Raw genomic sequence first — 25,616 nt, 5'->3', positions numbered from 1 at the left:
ATCTGTTCTAATTCAGATTTTAAAACTTTTAAAAACATGTTTAAGTTGTTTTAATGGATAGAGGAGATCATAATGAAGAAGTGGGTGTTGGTTTCGTTGGATTTGGACAAATGAGTAAAAAGTTATGCTAGTTTGAAAAACAGGGGCCAATCTGTAAATAAAATACTCACACATGAGTCCCTGGCAGAAAACTAAAATAAGAGAAAAAGACTAAATAGCGAACGTTCGCTAAACAGATCTATAGAACGAAAGCGTTCACTAAAACTTCCTAAGCAGAAAACGTTCATTAAATAACTAATCTAAATAAATAAAAACGAGTTTCTAAACAAAACCGAACCTAAAAAACCGTCCGGACCGGGTTCGGTTTATCTTCGGTTCAAAAAGGGTTCGACGCCGGTGGCGGTTTACCGCGGCGGTTGGAGTCCGGCAACGACGGCGACGGGCTTTGGGCGGCGGCGGCTCCAGGCAGGGACGGTGACGAGTGCGGCGTGGGGCGGCGGAGCGAGGGCGGCGGCGGCGAGGCGAAGCGTGGAGCAGCGGCGGCGGCAGCCAAGTCGGCGGCGGCGACGAGATGCGGCGGGGCGCGGTGTGGGAAGCGAGGAAGAGATGGCCCGAGCGGTGCCCTTTATGGGAGGGGAGGGGAGGCGCCAGGCGTGGAGGAGGGGCAAGGGGAGGCATGCCCGACCGAGACTCGGCGGCGGCGGCGGAGTCGGCCATGCTCGGGACTTCGTCCCGAGCTCGAAGATGGAGGCGGTTTGCGAGCTGGGCTGGGCCGGCCCAGACGGCGGGGATTCTCTCTTTTTTTAAATAAAGATTTTCCAGACAACAAAATAAATAAAACAAAATAAATAAAAATTTTATATAGGCATATAATATATCTAAATTTTCATAAAAAGATTTCCTACAAGCTGAACATTTTTCGAGAGTCAAATAAAATTCACACAAATTCAGATAATTCAAAGAGTGCTCCTGGTCTATTAAAATCCAATAAAAATCATTTTAAAAATACCAAAATGATTTCAAATTAATTTTTCTCCAATTTTCTATTGTAGGGAATCATGTTACCCTATTTTCCGTATATTTTATTTTTGGAGAAAAATAATTTTAATAAAACCCAAATAACTCTAAATTGAAAATAATTTCCAAAAGGACTTTAAATTTGATACTTTTAAACTCCCAACTCATATTTCATATAATTTGAAGAAGTCATTTTATCTTCTCTCGTGAAAATTATTGAGTTGCATAAAGTTTCAGAATTGGAAATATTTTCAAATGAAATTCAAATCTTTTCAAAACCCTTTATCATTTAAATAAATGGAAGAAGTCATGTCATCTTCTCTCTAGGGTTTTGTGGTGAAAAGAATTTGAATTCCCGGAGATCATAAATGCAAAAGTGGAAGTTTGGGAAAGTCCTTTTATTCCCTCTCATTTAACTTTCAAAAAGTTTCGAATTTCACTCAATCAATCAAACAAGCTATCAATCTATCTATTTATTATAACATTCCAAAATTTAGAATTTTGGGATGTTACAAATACCTTATGTGTAAGTTCTATCTCCAGCATGGTGTCCTCCATAAGCTTCGGAGTGACACTTGCGTAGGATCTGTTCCTGTTCATGCTCAGGTATACAACGTCTAATAACACCATCTACTCCTTCTTTATAAAGGTGTGGGTCATCCCAGAAGTAATGTCTTAAATTATAGAAAAACTTTTTCTTTTGCTGGTATGTAAAACTAGGTGGTATAAATTTAGCAACAATGTAATTAGCATAATCAGCATACCATGGAGTAGTGCGAGAAGCATTTATGATAGCTAATTGTTCATCAGGAAAGCTATCATCAATAGGTAGTGGGTCATCAAGAACATTCTCTAACCTATACAAGTTGTCTGAACGGGATTCTTAGCTCCCTTTCTATCAATAATATGCAAATCAAATTCTTGTAGCAGGAGAACCCATCTAATAAGTCTAGGTTTAGCATCTTTCTTTTCCATAAGATGTTTAATAGCAGCATGATCAATGTGAATAGTTACTTTAGAATCAACAATATAAGGTCTGAACTTATCACAAGCAAATACAACTGCTAAGAATTCCTTTTCAGTAGTAGCATAATTTCTCTGGGCATTGTCTAGAGTTTTACTAGCATATTGAATAACATTTAATTTTTTGACAAGTCTTTGTCCTAGAACAGCCCCTACATCATAATCACTAGCATCACACATAATTTCAAAGGGTAAATTCCAATCAGGTGGCTGAACAATAGGTGCAGAAATCAAGGCTTTCTTAAGTATTTCAAATGCTTCTACACAATTATCATCAAAGACAAAAGGAATATCTTTTTGTAATAGGTTAGTCAGAGGCCGGGAATTTTTTGAGAAGTCCTTAATGAACCCCTATAAAAACCGGCATGACCAAGGAAACTTCTTATACCTTTGGTGTCCTTGGGACACGACATCTTTTCAATAGCATCAACTTTAGCTTTGTCAACTTCAATACCTCTTTCAGAAATTTTATGCCCCAAGACAATACCTTCATTAACCATAAAGTGGCACTTCTCCCAATTCAAGACAAGGTTAGTTTCTTCACATCTCTGCAAAACTCAATCAAGGTTGCTCAAGCAATCATCAAAATAGGATCCATAAACAGAGTAATCATCCATGAAAACTTCACAAATCTTTTCACAAAAGTCAGAGTATATATCCATCATGCATCTTTGAAAGGTAGCAGGTGCATTACATAAACTAAAAGGCATGCATCTATAAGCAAAGGTACCGAAAGGGCAAGTAAAAGTAGTCTTTCCTTGATCATCAGCAGACACAGGTATTTGAGAGAAACCAGAGTAACCATCTGGAAAGCAAAAATGTGTATGTTTGGATAATCTTTCTAGCATTTGATCAATGAAAGGCAAAGGGTAATGATCTTTTTAGTAGCTTTATTTAATTTGCGGAAATCAATCACCATCCTATAACCTGTAATAATTCTTTGCGGAATCAATTCATCTTTATCATTAGGAATGATAGTAATGCCTCCCTTCTTAGGGACACAATGGACAGGGCTTACCCACTGACTATCAGCAATGGGATAAATTATACCTGCTTCAAGGAGCTTTAATATTTCCTTTCTTACCACTTCTTTAATCTTAGGATTTAGCCATCGTTGGTGATCAATAACTGGTTTGGCGTCTTTCTCCTAATTTTTTTGTGTTGACATAGAGTGGGACTAATGCCCTTAAGATCATCAAGAGTATATCCAATAGCAGCACGGTGCTTCTTCGGAGTTTTCAATAATTTCTCTTCTTCATGCTCTGAAAGGTTAGCACTAATAATAACAGGATATATCTTATTTTCATCAAGATAAGCATATTTAAGAGTATCAGGCAATGGTTTAAGCTCAAACACGGGATCACCCTTGGGTGGAGGAGGATCCCCTAGGATTTCAACAGGCAAGTTGTGTTTCAGAATAGGTCCCTGTTTAAAGAATACATCGTCTATTTCCCTTCTTTCATTCATATACGTACCATTTTCATGGTCTAGCAAATATTTTTCTAAAGGATAACTAGGAGGCATGGGAATAGAAGCAAGACCAATAATTTCATCTTTACTAGGCAATTCCTCATCATGGGGTTGTCTACTAAATTTAGCAGAATTAAACTCATGAGACATATCACCCAAACCAATAGTAACAACATCCTTTTCGTAGTCTATCCTAGCATTAACAGTGTTCAAGAAGGGTGTACCAAATATAATGGGACAAAAGCTATCTTGTGGGGAACCAAGAACAAGAAAATTAGCAGGATATTTAACCTTCCCATACAAGACTTCAACATCTCTAACAATCCCAACCGGTGAAATAGTATCTCTATTGGCAAGTTTAATGGTAACATCGATATCTTCTATCTCAGCAGGTGCAATATCATGCATAATTTCTTCGTATAAGGAATGAGGTATTGCACTTGCACTAGCACCCATATCACATAAGCCATGATAACAATGATCTCCTATTTTAACGGAAATAACAGGCATGCCTACAACAGGTCTATGTTTATTTTTTGCATCAGGTCTAGCAATTCTAGCAGCTTCATTGCAGAAGTAAATAACATGCCCATCAATATTATCGGCCAAGAGATCTTTAAACGTAGCAATTTTAGGTTCAACTTTAACTTGCTCAGGGGGTTTGTGTGTCCTAATATTACTTTTGTTGACTACATTTGAAGCTTTAGCATGATCCTTTATTCTAACAGGGAAAGGTGGATTCTCAATATAAGAAGCAGGAACAATAGGATCATCATAAGTGATAGTGTTTTCTTCAACTTTAATTGGAGCAACTACTTTTACCTCAGTGGGAGGATTATATTTAAACCACTTCTCCTTTGGGAGATCAACATGAGTAGCAAAGGATTCACAGAAAGAAGCTACTATCTTAGAGTCAAGTCCATATTTAGTGCTAAATTCATGGAAAACATCGGTATCCATAAAAGATTTAACACAATCAAACTTAGGTGTGATACCTGATTCCCTACCTTCGTCGAGGTCCCAATCTTCAGAGTTGCGTTTAATTCTTTCCAATAAATCCCATTTGAATTCAGTAGTCTTCATAATAAAAGATCTAGTAAAAGAAGTATCGAGCATGGAGCGATTATTGCGAGAAAGTCGAGCATAAAAATTTTGAATAATCATTTCTCTTGAGAGATCATGATTGGGGCATGAATATAACATTGAATTAAGCCTCCCCCAAGCTTGAGCGATGCTTTCTCCTTTGCGAGGCCAAAAATTATATATATAATTACGATCACGATGAGCAAGATGCATAGGATAAAACTTCTGATGAAATTCCAATTTCAATCGTTTGTAGTTCCATGATCCCATATCATCACATGGCCTATACCATGTCAATGCCTCTCCCTTCAAAGATAAAGGGAAGACCTTCTTCTTGATAACATCATCGGGCATGCCTGCAAGCTTAAATAATCCACAAACTTCATCCACAAAGATTAAGTGTAAATCGGGATGCAATGTTCCATCTCCTGCAAAAGGATTAGCTAGTAGTTTCTCTATCATACCCGAAGGGATTTCAAAGTAAACATTTTCAGTAGATTCAGTAGGTTGAGGCTAAAATATTTGCTCTACTGGTCAGAGTGAAGATACCCTGAAGAAGCCCCTCAAAGGATTATGTTCCATAGTAACAAGTGACAGTAAATTTAAGCACACTATATAAATTTTTCCTTACCAAATTCCACCTACCAAAGGCGCTTCACTCCCTGGCAATGGCGCCAGAAAAGAGTCTTGATGACCCACAAGTGTAGGGGATCTATCATAGCCTTTTAGACAAGTAAAAGTGTCAAACCCAACGAGGAGTAGAAGGAAATGATAAGCAGTTTTCAGTAAGGTATTCTCTACAAGCACTGAAATTATCGATAACAGATAGTTTTGTGATAAGGTAATTTGTAACGAGTAGCAAGTAATAAAAGTAAATAAGGTGCAACAAGATGGCCCAATCCTTTTTTAGCAAAGGACAAGCCTGGACAAACTCTTATATGAAGGAAAACACTCCCGAGGACACATGGGAATTATCGTCAATCTAGTATTCATCATGTTCATATGATTCGTCTTCGGTACTTTGATAATTTGATATGTGGGTGGACCGGTGCTTGGGTACTGTCCTTACTTGGACAAGCATCCCAATTATGATTAACCCCTATTGCAAGCATCTGCAACTACAACAGAAGTACTAAGGTAAACCTAACCATAGCATGAAACATATGGATCCAAATCAGCCCCTTACGAAGCAACGCATAAACTAGGGTTTAAGCTTCTGTCACTCTAGCAACCCATCATTTACTTATTACTTTGCAATGCCTCCCTCTAGGCCGAAACAATGGTGAAGTGTCATGTAGTCGACGTTTACATGACACCACTAGAGGGATGACAACATACATCTCATCAATATATCGAACGAATACCAAATTCACATGACTACTTATGATCTTCCACCAAGTAAACCAACTAGCATCAACTACAAGACTTCTCCCATGTCCTCAGGAACAAACGTAACTACTCACAAAGCATATTCATGTTCATAATCAGAGGGGTATTAATATGCATAATGGATCTGAACATATGATCTTCCACCAAGTAAACCAACTAGCATCAACTACAAGGAGTAATCAACACTACTAGCAACCCACAGGTACCAATCTGAGGGTTGGATACAAAGATTGGATACAAGAGATGAACTAGGGTTTGAGATGAGATGGTGCCGGTGAAGATTTTGATGGATATTAACCCCCTCCCGATGAGAGGATCGTTGGTGATGACGATGGTGATGATTTCCCCCTCCTGGAGGGAAGTTTCCCCAGCAGAACAGCTCTGCCGGAGCCAAGGTGCCGCTTCATGGCGGTAGAGTTTCTTCCCGAAAGCTTGCTTATGATTTTTTTCCTCATACGAAAGACTTCATATAGCAGAAGATGGTCACTTGAGGCCTGCCAAGGGGCCCACGAGGCAGGGGGCGCGCCTAGGGGGTAGGGCGCGCCCCCACCCACGTGGCCAGGGTGTGGGCCCCCTCTAGTGGATTCTTTCGCCAGTATTTTTTATTAATTCCAAAAATAACTACCGTGAAGTTTCAGGACTTTTGGAGCTGTGCAGAATAGGTTTCTAATATTTGCTCCTTTTCTAGCCCAGAATTCGAGCTGCCGACATTCTCCCTCTTCATGTAAACCTTGTAAAATAAGAGAGAATAGGCATAAGTATTGTGACATAATGTGTAATGACAGCCCATAATGCAATAAATATCGATATAAAAGCATGATGCAAAATGGACGTATCAGTGGGACATTCCCTATCGAAACCATCATGCTTGTTGTGAGAAGCTCTGGTTTGTGAGAAGCTTATGCCCGAACCTGCCCCAAATGGGACAAAAATTTCACCAAGGCATGTTGATGCCGCTCCATGATAGCATGCCAAGTTTCATGAATTTCATACGAGTTTTGGATTTACTAGAATTTAAAAATCAGGCATCTCAATGTTTTGCCAGCAATCAACAGTGCCCTAGTATTTGAATTTCATTCCCATCTCTTGCATGGGACCTATAAATTCACCCAAGGGCACACGTGTGATTTTTCATCCAACATTAGTGCATTGGAGCATGTGCTTGTAGTTCGAATTTGAATTATGCACATAAAATGCCTAGAAAACCCAATTAATGTATAAAAAAGGCCAAACGAACCCCGAAAAATTCCAAGGTTGAACACAACACTCCTATTGTTCTATGTTCACACTAGAAATTTTTTGAAAGCAATAGGAGGCAACGGATATCGTCCCTTCACCAAAGGTGGTACGTTCCCTATCGAAACCATCATGCTTGTTGTGAGAAGCTCTGGTTTGTGAGAAGCTTATACCCAAACCTGCCCCAAATGGGATAAAATTTTCACCATGGCATGTTGATGCCAGTCCATGATAGCATGCCAAGTTTCATGTCAGACGAGTTTTGGATTTACTAGAATTTAAAAACCAGGCATCTCAAGGTTTTGCCGGCAATTAACAGTGCCCTGGTGTTTGAATTTCATTCCCATCTCTTGCATGGGACCTAGAATTCACCCAAGGACACAGATTAGTTTTTTTTCAATCAACCTTACTGCATTGGAGCATGTGCTTGTAGTTCAAATTTGAATTATGCACATAAAATGCCTAGAAAACCCAGTTGATGTATAAAAAAGGCCAAACGAACCACGAAAAATTCATTCCCATTTCTTCCATAGGACCTAAGCATGAACTGAAGGACACAGATTTGATTTTTCAACCAATTTTTATGCACTGGAGCATGTGCATGTAGTTTAATTTTGAATTGTGCACCTGAAATGGCTAGAAAACCAGTTTAATGTATGAAATGTCCAAACGAACCCTGAATAATTCCAATTCTTTTACGACACGCATACAGTTGCACGTTCACTGTAGATAAAAGGTCTAGCAATTCAAACACCATCCATTGCCATTGTGACCCCATTTGGTAATTCAAATCAAGTAGATCCCACATAGTTTATTCTCACCAACTATGTGAGATGTAGTACAAAATATCTTGCAGCACCATCGGTGTATAGTACGCCTATGGATTACAGGAGAAGGTGCGTCGGCTACGGTCCACAGTCGTCATGTCAAGCACACTAGCTCGCTCCCCCAAAACTACCGCCTCTGCATCCCTCGCAATCTCGAAAATATCTACTGCCTAGAAGGTTTTAATGTTTGATAGCACACGATTAGTATGTGTGGACCGTGTGCAATGTCTGTTACTCCCGCTCTGCTTCAGTCCCTTGATTCAAATTTTCAGTATCCCCGGCATTTTAATCCCGCCTCTACATCCCTTGCAATCTCAAAAATATCTGCTCGCCCTTGATCCAAATTTTCAGTAGCCCCGCCTTGTTACTCCCGCCTAGTAAAATTTTCAGTTGCCCCAGTATTTCCTCAAACACAACCTCCACTCACACAGACACACACAATCCTCGAAACCATTAGTAGGTCGCCACCATTGTCGGCGCCTCCATCCTCAACCTTTGCATGTGTGCCGGGGAGCTCGAGTAGCCAATGGCCAAAAAGAGGTTTATTGCGGCCTTTTCGCCCGACACCAGCGAGGTGGCCGCTGAGGTGTCCCCGTCATCCTCCGCGGGCCCGATCCGCCATCGTCGGTCCCCTGATCAGCCCAACGCCGTGCCCCTACACCGGTTCGAGGACTTCCCCGTCCTCCCCCGGACCCGACAACCGACGAAGTCCTACCTCGGGGTCCGGCAGCGGCGGTGGGGGCGTGGGTCCCCGAGATTATAGATCGAGAGACCCATACCCGCCGGTGGCTCGGTAGCTTCCACACGACTGTGCTCGCGGCCATGGAGTATGACCACTGGGAGGTCCTCTACCATGGCACGGCGGATAGGCTCAATTTCCCCTTCGGCACACATCCGCTCCACCTCGTTCCGCCAGAGCCAGGGGTGGTGAGCTCGGCTATGGCGCGGGAGGACCGCGAGGCGTGGGAGCGTCTCGAGGCTGAGGCCGCCGACGAGGCCTATATGCAAGAGCTCCGCCGGTAGCACCCGGAGCTCGTGGAGGCGGAGCGGGCGATCTTTGCCGGCATGGAGGGCGGCGAGGTTATTGCGCTCTCCTCCGATGATGAGGTCGAAGGCGCCGAGGACGGCGACACGGAGGGCGGCGAGGTTATCGCGCTCTCCTCTGATAACGAGGTCAAAGGCGGCGGCGATGGCGGCGTGGAGGGCCTCGAGGTGGGCCTCGAGGACGAGGAGATCGATGTTGATGAGTGGAGGAGTGTCTTCCCCAACGACCCCGACGATGGTACTGGCCCGAACCCGGCTCGCGGCACACCGTACATGACGAGGAAGGATTGGCTCGACATCTACTTCGACCGAAAGTAGTTTAGCTTAGTTTAAATTTATGTTTTATGTTCGGTTATGCAAAACTATCTATGTTTATGTTTGAATGTATGCTACTTTTGGTTGAACCTGCTTTGAACTTGATCAAATTGAAGTTTACAACCTTAAGTTTAGGGGATCAACTAGAAAAGGCCAAAAATTGCTGGAGTATATATATATATATATATATATTGATATAAAATTGATAGAAAATTCCAAGAATAGATAAATAAATATTGATAAGGTATTATCAATCATATGGGCAGGGATGACCCCCTGTTTAAAAAAACTGAATAAGCAATGTTAAAAATTTAAGCAGCCTTGGCATGTATGTACGCATACACTGGCAAGGATTCTTGAAGGGAGAAGAAGCTCTAGAGGCTAATCGCATGAAGATCTGTATAGCCGAGGAGCAAAGACTGGTACACAGAGGCCAGCCAATTATTCACCGAGAGACAATGCCACGTGAAGAAAGCAAAGTTTCCTGAAGATTGAAGTTTGCCGGCACTCTCTTTCGCACATATCTTGAAACATTTTTAGGAGAATATGTAAAGGTTCTATGGGAACAATGAGTAGAGTCATACCCTAGTCAATATGATGAATTAAAAAGGGCAGGAAGTAACCCTAATAACTTTGCGAATGTTATCTCAAATATGATCATAGCAGAAGATCCAGAATTAGTACATACCTCATTACAAAATGAAAGGTTAAGAGAAATAGAAAAACTAACATTAACTAGCTGGAAAGGTATAAAAGAATTTTCCCAGCATTATTTGTATAATGCTACTACTGCTAAACAAGGTTTTAATGTAGGTGTAGTAGAAAGATATTTTAATAAATTGCTTGATCCTCTAGGTTCCATAATATTTGAGGAGTATAAAAAAGAAACAGGAGGAAATGTAGTAAATATATCTCAAGCTATAACATTTGTTTTTAAACAATTAAGAAAGGTGTGTACTAGTATTCAAGCACAAAGATCTATGAAGAAATCAGATTACAATTTTTGCAATAACATTGTCCAAATACCGCTAACATATGGAGAAGAAAGGCATAGGGAAAACAAATATTATAAACCACAGAGGAGAGATAATAGAAATTTTAGAACAAAGAAAAGATATTTCTTAAGAAGGTCAGACAATAGAGACCCATTCTTGCATAAAAGAAATGTAAGAAGATATAATCCTAAGAAAACCTATGATAAAACATGCAGGTGTTTCATATGTAACTCTCCTGATCATCTAAGTAGAACTTGTCCTAATAAAGACCAGAAAAGGTACTCTAGTAAATATGAAGAACAAGAGAGAGTGTTAATTATAGATAGCGTTAATGAGAATATATTAGTATGTGATGATGAAATAAAAGACGACGAGTCAATATATTCAATTATAGAAACAGATGAAGTAGAAAATGAGGCTCCAGAATATGAATCAAGTGAAAATGAAATAGACTTAATAGATGAATTAGCCGGTTTAAAAGTTAAAATGATGAACCAAGTAGATTGCGAACATGATTGGATTAGAGGAAAAGGTGATTATAATATAAAATGTGCTTTCTGCATATATTACCCAAGCCAAGATAATAGGTTCGCATGTAGCTTGTGTTTAAAACAAGCATGTGCCTCATGTCTAAGAGCCAATAATAAAAAGTGGATACAAGAAATAGAATTAGAACCAGAAGAACGAATATTATCCAGTAGGGTTAGAAATTTAGAAAATAAAATAAATTAGCTAGAAGCAGAGTTAGAAAAACTTAAAGATGAGTTAGAAAATGGTAAGAAGGAAGACAATAATGTTGCTAAAATCACGGAAATGAAAGAGCAAATGGTAACGGTAAGGGATAAAAAAGGAGACAAATTAATACAATTGAAAGATGCAATTACTAGTTTTGGGAATAAATATATTGTTAGATTACCATTCAAAGAAGTGTTAGGAATAAGGATTCCAGTTAGGATTGTTCTTAAGCCAAATATTTCATATAAAATACTGGCACTATTAGATACTGGTTGCACTAAGAACATCATCCATGATAAATATTTTATGAGATGTCCCGAAATAGTTGAAACTATAGATGATAATAAAGCTGAAGTATCTACCGATATGTCAGGAATAAAGAAGATACATAATCAGCTAGCATATAATATTGAAGCTTACATAAATGGCACAAATATATAATAGATGAAATTACAATAAGAGATTTGTCAGTAATAAATGATGACATGATAATAGGGTTAAGATTTTTACAACAATCTTTACAAACCACAATCATACATGAAGAAGGGGTAACATTTATCCCTTATCAAGATAATGTTCCATACATATCTGATGTAAGAAAACAAAGAAAGTCCTTACAAAATGTAGAAATATCAAATTTAGATGATGAATATGGCACAAGTCCAGATCCCCTTGAATTCTGTAAAGACGGAGAACTTAGTCAGACCATAGAAGAATACCATATAGAAAATACATGTACAGAATGCACTGGGTTACAATCATTTTCGCCAAATTGGTATAGAGATATAAAATCTAAAAAAGATATAGATAAGATTGTGCAAAGGCTAGAAAGCATACAAATTATTGGAGAAATACCAATGAAACATTGGGATAAAAACTCTATAATTTGCAAAATAAAATATCTTAAATCCGTATTATATAATTAAGTCAGGACCAATAGAAGCTACTCCTAAAGATATCGAATAATTCAAAATGCATATTGAAGAGTTATTAAAGTTAAAAGCTATAAGAGAAAGCAGAAGTCCTCATCGGTCTTTTTCATTCATAGTTAGAAATCACGCTGAAGAAGTAAGAGGTAAATCCAGAATGGTAATTAATTTTAAGAGGCTTAATGATAATACAGTTGACGATGCATACAATACACCTAATAAGCAGGAATGGATTAACAGAATACAAGGAAGTAAATATTTCTCAAAATTCGACTTAAAGGCAGGATTTTGGCAAGTAAAAATGGCTGAAGAATCTATTCCTTGGACAACATTTACTTGTCCACAAGGCCATTATGAATGGCTAGTAATGCCATTAGGTCTAAAGAATGCGTCTGCATTATTTCAAAGAAAAATGCAAAATATATTTAATGAGAATCAATCATTTATATTGGTATATGTAGATGATTTGTTAGTATTCTCAAAATCATACAAAGAGCATATAGCCCATCTTGAAGTGTTCTTTCGAAAGGTAGAACAAAATGGGCTCATACTATCCAAAAAGAAGATGGAAATTTGCAAAGAAAAAATAAATTTCCTTGGTCATGAAATAGGAGAAGGAAAGATATATCTACAAGAACATATTGCAAAGAAAATATTAGAGTTTCCTGATAATATGAGTGATAAAAAGGTTTTACAGCAGTTCTTAGGAATTGTAAACTATGCGCGGAACTATATAGACAACTTAGCAAAGTTAGCAGGACCTTTATATGCTAAATCAAAGAAAAGTGGTCAAAAATACTTCAATTCCGAAGATATAAAATTAGTAAAGGCCATCAAGGAAAAGGTCAAGAATATAAAACCCCTAGAATTGCCTCTAGAAGACAATTCTTTTATAATTGAGACAGATGCATCTAAATTAGGATGGGGTGCGATACTAAAACAAAAGCCCAATAAATATGCAGATATGCGTCAGGAAGTTACAAATTAAAGATGGTACATAATATTGATAGGGAAATCCTTGCAGTTGTAAATGCAATAAATGCACTTAGGCTATATCTAGGATTTAAAGAATTTACAGTGCGAACAGACTATGAAGCTATATGTCGATATTACAGTAAAATTAATATTAAGAAAAGCTCAACCAGAAGATGGTTCTTATTTGAAGACACCATAGCTGGGAATGGTTATAAAGTTATTTTTGAGCATATTAAGGGGAAGGATAATACCTTACCTGACATATTTTCTCGTGCATCAAATTTGCAGAAATGAGGAAAGGGTTAATCGCCAACAAGGATGAATATCTCTTCTTTGGAGAAGAAAATAGGCTAAAAATGTTTCAGCCAAATACATTCAATTTCAAGCCAAAACCCCATATCAAGCTTGATGAAGCTCAAAGATGCATATTGGATAGTTTTTGGTTCCAATATACTCTCAAGAGAGAGGAAACAGTGTATTTTTTATCAATTCTCAATAGTTTGGCAGAATATTTTAATGAATTAAACAAAAATTGCCAAAGCCAAAAAAGATTGAAATACCAAAAGGAGAAACACTATACCTTATATTTGATGGAAATAAACCTGGCATATATTTGGAATGGGAAAATATAATGATTGAAAAAATATTTGCAAAAAGAAAAGGACAAGATTTAACATTCAAAAGATATTATAATATAGATGATGCCTTATTCTGGGCAAGAAAGGTATTAGGACCAGATTATTATATTGACCCAAAGGCTAAAGACTATATCCAAATGAAAAGAGGCATACCTGCTTCACCAACTCCCACAAAAGGGGAGGCATCAAGCTCAAAAAATATAAAGAAGGAAGAATCTCCAAAATATAAGACATATCAAGAATGCCTTCTAAAGGGGCTTGACCCTTTAGACAGTGAATACATAGATCAAGAAATGGATAAAAGATTTGAAGAATTTTCAAAAATAATAAAGAAATAATTAAAAGAAGAAATATTAAAAGAATTAAGGCATGAAATGGATGAAAAATTTGAAAGAAATAAAGAAAGAATACGATCAAAAATATGATTTCAATCTGTTAAACGATGATGATGATCATATGGACATAGCAGGGCATGGGCAGCGACCTGAATAAAGCCCAAATTGCCTATATTGATATTGCTATCAATTATTCGGGCACGGAGGACTATATACCCGACCCGAATATTGATAGAAAATTCCAGGAATAGATAAATAAATATTGATAAGGTATTATCAATCATATGGGCAGAGATGACCCCCTGTTTAAAAGAAATGAATAAGCAATGTTGAAAATTTAAGCAGCCTTGGCATGTATGTACGCATACACTGGCAAGAATTCTTGAAGGCGGAAGAAGCTCTGAAGGCTAATCGCATGAAGATCTGTATAGCCGAGGAGCAAAGACTGGTACACAGAGGCCAGCGAATTATTCACCAAGAGACAATGCCACGTGAAGAAAGCAAAGTTTCCTGAAGATTGAAGTTTGTCGGCACTCTCTCTCACACTTTTCTATATTATTAGAAGGACATACATGTACCCTAATAGGACACGCGTGCATAATATCGTGTACTTTTCTATATTATTAGAAGGACACGCATGTACCCTAGAAGGACACGCCTGCATACTACCGTGTGTAAAATAAGTGAAGGAAGGCTCCTGAAGGCCTCCCTAGCAGCCACCCCTCACGTCTATAAAAGGAGACGATGGGCTCAAGAACAGAACACAAGACAGGAGAGCAAGAAGCACTCAGAGCATCGAGACCCTCCACCAGAGCAATGTTTCCTTCATAGTTTAGCCACCACCACTCTTAGTAGAATAGCCAAGAAGGCGCTTCGATCGCCAAGAGTTTGAAGGTAATTTCCTAGTTGCGTGTAATCCCTTCGGGGACTCCCGAAAGGGAAAACCATATGTAAATTATGTTGTGGAAATGATGTAGTTTCTTGGTCTCACTTAGTATTTTTATTTATGAATTTATGGGACGATTTCTTATGCTAGGGATCCTATAGGAGAAACCTATGCGTGTGTAGTTCTCTGTGTAGCCTAGAGTGGCGTTTGAATGAGAACCTTGTGGCCGTAGAGAAGTGTTCCCTTCGGGTGGAACTGCCTAGGAAGACGATAGGAATTTACCCCATAAATTTGTAATTAAAACTACTAAGTGAGCGTAACTAGCTACATCTGATACAACATAATGAAAATATGGTGAGTACTGAGTAGGATTTTACACCTCTGCGCACACCGTCAGACGAATTGTTGGCCTCGCCAGCCCAGAATAGATCATGTATCAAATATATAATCAAGTTAGAATGTGAAGGTAATCATATTGAATTAAATATTGCTGTGAATAGTGAAATACTATTCCAAATAGTGTATTCAATAGTAGAGCACTATTGTGAATAGTGCCCTACCTAGTGAACAGTAAATACTATTCAAGATAAAAGGCATTCCTGTCTACCACTTTTCACCTAATCCCAAATTAACCTAATCACATATTAAGCTAAATAAAGTTTATATATATATATCCACTAAGGGTTTTAGTCCTTTAACTTTTTAAGGATCGCCTAGAGATGTCCTTATGACTTGTTTATTTCAGTTCTTCACAATGTGATGCTCTATATGTGCAACTATTTGCTGGGCGGTTCAATTTCATCAATAACAGTTTCAACAATACCACTATGAATTATGATATTTGGTTGTTGTTAAGGATATTGCAGTTAACATGCCTTTTCGTTTTTCAATTGTTGTTTAGCAACATGCATTGTACTGAATGACTAAATATGCAATCCCAGGCTACATAGCAACAAGGAAGAGTGTTACCTTAATGTTCTAATGATGTCTATATATACATGTAATAAAATCTTATATAATGGGATGGATGGAGTGTTGTACTACATCATTTTTCAATTGTTGTTTAGCTTCTAATATTAACTTGGTGCTTTTAGGTACATATATCATTGCCAAAGATCCACACTTTGACCCTCTCTGCATATGGGGCAATCAGATATTCATGAACCAGCATCAAGTGAGGAAACCGATAAAGATTGTTACTAAAATGGGTCAAAAGATGTCAGTCGGACTAATTGTTTACACTTTATGCAAGACAAGAGTGAACTGTAGGATGGTAAGTAAGAACCCTGTAACCTTCTTTTTACTGCCTGTAATGAATTGTGTTAGATGACAATATCTGAATCTTTTTTCTTTTGCAGTGGATCCTGAAGAAGTTTACTCAAGAATACCTCTCAAACTACATGATTGGTGGCCGACCATCACAAGGGGTTGGACTAGAGTCCTGCATGCCTTCTGCATCCAGTAGAGCACAATAGGGCCATTCCGCTTCACCTTGTTCAACAACTCGAATGCCTGTCGCCTCTTTCTTTACCATATGTAATAGTACAAGTATAGAACCCTGGTACATCATTCTTTATTTGGTGCTTCTGTAATTCTTAAACATATGTACCTGTGAATCGAATAATGCATTGGTGATTTGAACCTAATGGATATGAATAAAGCTATAGCCTACTTTCAAGTTTAAATTAGGTACCATTTTAAATAGCAGCAATTAAATTAGGGAGAAATTACGTTGTGTAGGTCATTACGGCACACACGGTTGGTAAAACACAAACATTTGTGATATACACCATAATCTGAGATGGTTCACAAAGAGGAAACGTGTGCAAGCATGCACACAATTGTCGTTTGCAAAGCGTGTGTGATGTCAGACACTATCGCATACGGTGCGGGAAAACTAAATGTGTGTGATTGTCTACCTATCGTGCACAGTTTGTAATCCTGAACTGTTTGTGATGTGCCAGCCATCGTAAAACTCCCGTGCCTAGAATCTTCCTAGAAAACTCCCGCGTCTGGAATCTACCTAGTTTTAGGCAGAACCACAAAACTCCGACTGCGATGGCAATGCGAGCACAAACGAGTAGCAAGGACGAAGCATTTGGGATATTCGAGATATCGGAAACGGTTATACAGGGACAACTGTATGCATCAAGGCTCCCTATCCCCGATGGTTTCTGGGTCATGTGGGAAGGACCCCCCTATCGCCCACACTCACTTGGATACGGTTCCATATGCCGTCGCGGAAAGGGGCTAAAAACCGTCTGTTTAGGACCGACGTGCACCAGTGTGTGCAGTAAATTGGAAGGATTTTTCAAACATATTGGTCTAACGGCTATGACACAATTAAGCATGGAGTTTCATGGCATTTAAATTCCAAAAAATTTAAAAAATATCAGAAACACATGAAACCTTGGTTGATGTAATGTCATGCCACCAAGATGACGTGGTAAAAAAATTAGCATGTTTGACGAAAGTTTGGACACACACCCCTCACAAACCGGAGCAACTCACTAGAACGCTCATGTTTCCGAGAGGGAACAATGCATGTTTGATGATGAACGGGAGATAGCTTCCTCTTACGGCCTTCAAAATTTTCTATGTTTAAAGTGCACTACTACAACTATAATGTGAAAATTTGGAAAATTCTAGGGGTCATTTGACCTTTTAAAGACATTTATGTGATTTTCTAGCCATTTAATGACCGCAATTCAAATTTGAACTACATCTACATGCAACGCCTAACCATAACGGTTTGAAAAATCATATTTGTGTACTTGTGTGCGAGTTAATTCCATGTGCAGTAAATTAGAAGGAAGTTTCAAACATATTTGTCTCACGATATGGACACATGCATATGTATGCATGGAGTGACATGGCATTTTAATTCCAAAAAATAAAAAAAATCAGAAACACATGAACCTTGCTTGATGTAATGTCATGCCACCAAGATGATGTGGTAAAAAAATTGGTATGTTTGACGAAAGTTTGGACACACACCCCTCACAAACTGGAGCAACTCACTAGAAGGCTCATGGTTCTGAGAGGGAACAATGCATGTTTGATGATCAACGAGAGATAGCTTCCTCTTACGGCCTTCAAAATTTTCTATGTTTATCATGCACTACTACAACTGTAATGTGAAAATTTGGAAAATTCTAGGGGTGATTTGAATTTTTAAAGACATTTATGTGATTTTCTAGCCATTTAATGACCGTAATTCAAATTTGAACTACATCTACATGCAATGCCTAACCATAACGGTTTGAAAAATCATATTTGTGTACTTGTGTACGAGTTAATTCCATGTGCAGTAAATTAGAAGGAAGTTTCAAACATATTTGTCTCACGATATGGACACATGCATATGTATGCACAGAGTGACATGGCATTTTAATTCCAAAAAATTAAAAAAATATCAGAAACACATGAAACTTAGCTTGATGTAATGTCATGCCACCAAGATGATGTGGTAAAAAATTGGTATGTTTGACGAAAGTTTGGACACACACCCCTCACAAACTGGAGCAACTCACTAGAAGACTCGTGGTTCTGAGAGGGAACAATGCATGTTTGATGACGAACGGGAGATAGCTTCCTCTTACGGCCTTCAAATTTTTTCTACGTTTAACATGCACTACTTTAACTGTAATGTGAAAAATAGGGAAAATTCTATGGGCCATTTGAACTTTTAAAGACATTTTATGATTTTCTAGCCATTTAATGATTGTAATTCAAATTTGAACTACGTCTACATGCAACGTCTAACCATAACGGTTTCAAAAATCATATTTGTGTACTTGTGTGCGAGTTAATTCCATGTGCAGTAAATTAGAAGGAGTTTCCAAATATATTGGTCTCACGACATGGACACATGTATATGTATGCATGGAGTGCCATGACATTTTAATTCCAAAAAATTAAAAAATGATCAGAAAAACATGAAACCTTTCTTGATTGAATGTCATGCCACCAAGATGATGTGGTAAAAAAATTGGCATGTTTGACGAAAGTTTGGACGCACACCACTCACAAACTAGAGCAACTCACTGAAGGCTCGTGGTTCCGAGAGGGAACAATGCATGTTTGATGACGAACAGGAGATAGCTTCCTCTTACAGCCTTCAAATTTTTTCTACGTTTAACGTGCACTAATACAACTGTACTGTGAAAATTTGGAAAATTCTAGTGGTCATTTGACCTTTTAAAGACATTTAAGAGGTTTTTCTAGCCATTTAATGATCGTAATTCAAATTTGAACTACATCTACATGGAATGGCTAACCATAACGGTTTGAAAAATCATATTTTTGTGTACTTGCGTGCGAGTTAAAAAATCATCAGACGATGTAAATATCTGGTGTTCAAAAAAGAAAATGTAAAGATCTGGCAAGACAACCGGCCCCGACACGATTGGCACTCTATCTCGCGGCCTGAGGTTTGATAGGTGAGTGGCAGGGACCATTAATCAGATACGTTTCTGTATTGGAAACCGTTAGCTATATGTTCACACATGGATTTTGCTGTGGGAATCATGTGTAATTCAAACTACATTACTCGTAAATTCCGGCGATCGGCATGTGTACTATTCCCGTCGATCTAGATTCCGGCCGCCAATAAATACTACCTTGCTCACGTCGTCCCACCTGCATTCTCATCTACATCCCCCCTCGCTCGCCCTCTCTCTCTCTCAAAAATCTCTGCCATGGCGCCGCCATTCTGCCCACACACCGACGAGGAGTCGTCGCCCCGCGAGGACGCTCACTCGAATAGCTGCGACAAGGACCCCTATGTGCTGCCGGACGAGGTTGCGCCAGACCCCCAACTTTGGATTGGTTTTGGGGCCAGTACAATCTTTGTCTGTGGAAGTCCCTGCCGCAGGCTGAGAAAGCCAGGCAAGTGGCGTTCAAGAAGGAGTTGGTGGCGGAAGAAGCCAGGTACCAGGCGGCCTGTGAAGCCCGTGATGCCACCTGGAAAAAGGAGGCGACGGAGCTTTGGGGGCGGGTGCGTCGTCATGCAGAGGAGTTGTACGAAGACGGGTACTTCGCGAGGAAGGTCAAAGGCGCTGGGCGCCTCGTCGCTGCGTGGAGGTGGGCCGATAAGCTCCAGCATGCCACCGACAAGGAGCTCCGGTGGGCGCCCAACGAAATGGCAAGATTGTTCGCGTGCATCCGCCAGCAAGAGGCAGAGTGGTACGTCAAGCGTTGCGAGGCGAAGGAGGCGGAGTACTGCCTCCACACTGGGAAGATGCCGCGCACCAGGGAACTGCTGGCAAGGAGCTGCCGGAATACTGGCCCAGGAGGGATTATTAGTTTTAGTATTGTTCATTTTCAATTTTATGCATTGTACCTAGTAGTTAAGTATCATCACGTATATGTGATGATATTATATATATATATACTCTGTGATGAACTAATGAACAATTAATATATATATATATTATGAATTCCATTTTCTATCTGTTTTTGTACACTAATTTGAAACTAGCTGTTATCATCCACATATACAAAATGGAAAGCGTATATACACACATTGAAACAGAACATATAAGAACGGAAAATAGAGTACACACATTGAAACACTAGAATAAATAGAGCAATACTGTGATTGGTTTGAATACATAGCTATCCACGTCGAAACGACTCAACAAAATAAAATGCGTCCATGAGACCATGACTAGCAGCCCTTGCCTACGGTAGCTCTTGGCTCTGCCTGAACTCGTGCAGGCGTTCATCCAAGTGGTCAACATGCTCATGGTACATCTGGAGCGCGATCTCGAGCTCCAAGTTGGCTATTTCATCGGAGATCACTAGCTCGAGGATGTGACGGCCATGTTCCTCTACTACGCCCTGGTGGACACCTGGGCCAAGGAGGTGGTCAAGCCTACCGACCAGCGCATTGGCATTGAGCGGGCCGCGGACAAGGCGAACAGCGCGACCCATGCGAACGGCGCGGCAGGCGTCCGATGCAAGTACGGCATGGCCGACCTTTGGTGCAAGTACAACGCAGAGGGCCTCTGCCCACTCCTGGCGAAGAATGGGGGTACTGACGGGACGTGTACCCAGCTGCGATGCCGTGTCGGCAGCAGGCAAGTGCCTCTGGATCCGTTCTTACTGTGCGGCGCGCCACGCCTCTCGCTCTGCAGGACTCCAACGGTCTCGCCGTGCGGAGAGCCGCAGCCTATTGGCGCGAACGCGCCTAGCTTGCTCTGCAGCACACCATCGATCATGTTGTGTGGTGAGTTGCGGCCTATCGATGCTGACATGCCTATCTTGATTCGCGGCGCTCAAGCGCCATGCGCCAAAGGTTTGCTCAACCCTGGCGATGACGCGCATCACGACGTCGTCCATCACGTTGCCAGGGAGCGCCTCGGCCTCGACGGGCCGTTGCGCCTGCTCGTTTTCCTCATCGACGAGGTTGATGGCAGAGGCGGCGATTTGGTGGGTTGGCATGCTTGGAAAAAGTGGATGTGCTACAGGCTGTGTTTGTCACCTCCGCGCGTCGCGCGCCCCCTAGGTTTATGCGCAATATCGCTGGGCGGCGGGAAACATGTGAGGTAATGGCGGGAAACGGTGGCGTGTTCATAAAACGCCATAAAATTAATGGAAACTTAGCATAGAAGGAACATCGAGCTAGCACAAGAAGTAGATGATGATCAGATGAACACGGACCACACTAGGGAACCCGTCGGTGATGAATTCATCAATCGCAAATGGTTGAATACTAGCAAGCGTTTTCCCACAACACACACGGCTTATTCCATCACAAACAGGTCAGATGGATCAAATGTATGCCACGTATCACACATTGTCAAAAAGTAATGTGGTAGACCTTTGAAAGTGCGTTAAGTCGACTAGAGGGGGGTTGAATAGGTGATTTTTACGAATTCTTCACTGAGGAATTTCAGGGTGAGGAAATTCCTAAGCGATGAACTACTTGCAGCCGAATAAGTACTCAGGTGCAAACATAACAGAGTAGTAACGCAGTCATCATGAAGAAATGAAAACAAGCACAGAGTACAGAAAGCGTAAACACAGGATAAGCAGGCTGAAGACAAACTGACTGAACAAATTGAACTCAGGAAATTGAGGAAGTCTTCAGTCAAAGTCTTCAAATAGTAGAGATCAAGTACACAACAAAGTAATGACGAAATGAAAGGGTTGAGGAAATAGAACCAGTTGGCTTGGTGAAGACAATGATTTGGTAGACCAGTTCTAACTGTTGTGACAGTCGTACGTCTGGTTGGAGTGGCTACGTATTTAAACCTGAGGACACACAGTCCCGGACACACAGTCCTCACCGTATTCTCCTTGAACTAAGGTCACACAGACCTCGTCCAATCACTCGTCGTAAGTCTTAAGGTGACTTCCAAACCTTCACAGACTCGGTCACTCGGCGATCCACAATTTCCTCTTGGATGCTCTATACCATGACGCCTAACCGTCTAGAGGATGCACAGTCCTCAAAGGTAACAAGCATCGGTTCCACACATGAACAATCTCTTCAGTGATGCTCAATCACTTTGGGTTTGTAGGTGTTTGGTTTGGGTTTTGAGTTTTTCCTCACTTGATGATTTTCGTTCAAAGTCCTCGGAGGATGGCATGCTCTCAATGACAAGTGTCAGTTTCTCGCAGAGCAGCCAGCCAGCTAGTGGTTGTAGGGGGGCGGCTATTTATAGCCTAGGGAGCAACCCGACATGATAAGACATAAATGCCCTCCAATGATATGACTGTTAGGTGGGTAGATATTTTAGGACAGCTGGCGCATAGCACAGCAACGGTCGGAAATTTGACTATCAAATTCCTCAGGGCTATCATGTTCCTCACTTGTAGGCAATCCGCACTGGTGAATTCCTAAATCCTCAGTTAGAACAAATTCCTCAGAGACCAGAAGAACTTCGTCTCTATCACTGAAGAAATTGACTGAACTGTATGAGATTTCCAATGGCTTCACTCGAAGGGATTGGTAGGTGTAGGATTTTGAGTTGAGCATCACTTGGAAACTTTTCCTTAGTTTTACCTCGACCCCCTTTAACAGTACGGTGTTTCCTATGACTCAAGAAAGAGAAAATGAAACTAGGAAAACAAAAGTCTTCACGCTTCATATTCCTCGCATGAATATCAAGTCTTCACGGTCACACCAATTTCTTCACTTTCAAAGTCTTCAGAAAGTCTTCAGAAATCCAAAGTCTTCAGTTGAAGACATTCATTTTTGGGGGTCGACTTTCTTTGTAAATATCAAACTCCTCATAGACTTATAGACCTGTGTACACTCACAAACGCATCAGTCCTTTAACGTATAAGTCTTCAATACACCAAAATCACTAAGGGGCACTAGATGCACTTACAATCTCCCCCTTTTTGGTGATTGGTGACAATATAGGTTAAGTTTCCAACGGGGATAAACATATGAAGTGTAAATACTGATATTGAGGAATTTGATTGCAAGATATAGAAGAACTCCCCCTGAAGATGTGCATAGTGAGGAATTTGCTTTTGAAGCAATGCACATTTGAAGAGTAGAATCATGGATATCCCCCCCTATATCTTGTTATTCATACACGAATTTAACATATGGTATGAAGAATTTGAAATGCATGATGAAATATGGTGGTTGATGTAATTTAGCATGCATGCATTAACATATCTGAGGAAATAGCATGCAGAAGAACATAGAGACAGTATCAGACCACCATCGGAGTTAAGATTACAACTCGATCCAACAAAGTTTTCAAAAGAACAAGATTTGTAACTTAGCAAAAAATGCCCTAAATAGATAGACCCGTTTGAAGACTAACTCAAATTTCTCCCCCTTTGTTATCAAATGACCAAAAGGGACGAAAAGTGAGGACTAACGCCCCTAAAGAATATCACAAAGTCGATGGAGGAGCGCCAGCATTGTCGGGGTCGGTTGTTGAAGTAGGGCCTGCCGCAGTGTTGTCCAAATCTTCATTTTCATCAGTCTCGCATGATGAAGAATAAGAGCTGGCCACCAAGTGAGGAACTTTGACCTTCTTGAATTTCTTTGAAGGTGACCGAGACCAGTCAAAGTCCTGCTTGAAGCCCATCTGTTTTGGATCTTCTTCACCATAGAGATGAGACAGAATAGCCCAGGTGCGATCAAATACTTCATGGAGGTAGTAATGGTTCTTCTTCACTGAATTCTGAGTGATGGTCATGTTCTGAAGAATAGAACCAAAATGACGCTTGACCCATTTATGATAGCGATCGACCTTCTGGTGAAGACTGAGGAGAAGCTCATGATGAGTCGGCACCCTTGGACCAGTGGCTTGAGGATTTTTCTTAGAAGAATTTGTGGCAGAGTCATGAGTGGCAGAGTCATCATTGGTGGAGTAAGATGCAGCTTTGCGGAACTGACCATCCAATGGACGAATGCCTTCATCGATAATAGCAGACTTGCCCTTCTCATTAGATGAGGAAATAGGTCATTTGAAGACTCCAATGGGAGACAAGTAGCTAAGATGATTCTGAAAATCAGCCTTGTAATTTATTGAAGACCTTGATCTGAGGAATCTCATAATCCAAGGAGCATAAGGCTTCAACTCAAAAGGTGACAGTGCAACATTTGCCAGAGTCCTCATGAAGAAATCATGGAAGTTGATTGGAACGCCATGGATGATGTTGAATAGCAAATTCTTCATGATGCCAACAACTTCTTCTTCATTAGACTCGTGGCCTTTGATTGGACTCAATGTCTTGGTCAGAATGTGATAGATAGTCCGTGGCACATACAGCAATTCCTTCACGAGGAATTTGGTTCTTGGGGCTTGACCAGGCTTCAGCGGCTTCATCAATACTTGCATGTAATGATCAGATAGTTTAGGTTCATGGTAGATGAGTTGCGCACCTTCAAGGGGAGGACTGACAGGCAGGGCATGAAGCAATTTAGAGGCCGGTGCTTTCAAGTGAGTGTTTTCTATCATCCAATCCAGCACCCATGAATTCACATCTTCAGTATTGCCGGTGATGTGCAGTGTGGTGTAGAAATGGAGAATTAGTTCTTCATTCTAGTCTACGATGTCGGTGCAGAAGTTTAGCAGCCCAGCGTCATGAAGAACACTGAGGACTGGGGTGAAGCAAGGCAGCGATTCCATGTCCACATGAGGAATACGCTCATGGTCAAAGATCTTATCCTTATCAAAAAGTAGTGAAGAGTAGAAGTTGGCTTGGCTGGCTGTCCAGAAACGCTTCCTTCGAAGACGAGTAGAGTCATATGGAGTGTAATCAGTGAAGAACACATGCTCGTGAAAGAAGTCATCAGCCTTGAATTTTTGCCTTTTGGAGAAGGGATTCTTCGGCTTGGGCTGAGGAATATCTGTCAATGCCTTCACAGTTTCAGGAATCACAATCTTAGGAACCACAGGCCGAGGAATTTCAGTTTCTGCTTCCGTAGCAGCCTGGGTCTTTAGCTCTTCAGCAACATCAGCATCAGCACTAGTGGCTGGAATTTCTTCATGAATGGAAGGTGTGGCTTGAGGTTTGTCAAAGCCCATTTCAATTTATTTAGTCTGGACAGGGGACTGAGGAATCTGTTGCAGTGGGGTGAACAGTGGTGAGTTGGGGTGCTGACTGTCCCAATAGTCATCGTTCACCACCAGAGTGGAGCACCCAATGTCCACATCATCTTCTTCATCATTAATTTCTTCAACGCCGGCCTTTTCAGTAGTGAACTGAGGCATGGGCGAGGATACCAATGGAGTTGAA

Source organism: Triticum urartu, chromosome 5 (genome assembly GCF_003073215.2).
Source record: "Triticum urartu cultivar G1812 chromosome 5, Tu2.1, whole genome shotgun sequence".
Taxonomy (NCBI): Eukaryota; Viridiplantae; Streptophyta; class Magnoliopsida; order Poales; family Poaceae; genus Triticum; species Triticum urartu.
Note: the sequence above shows the minus strand (reverse complement) of the source record.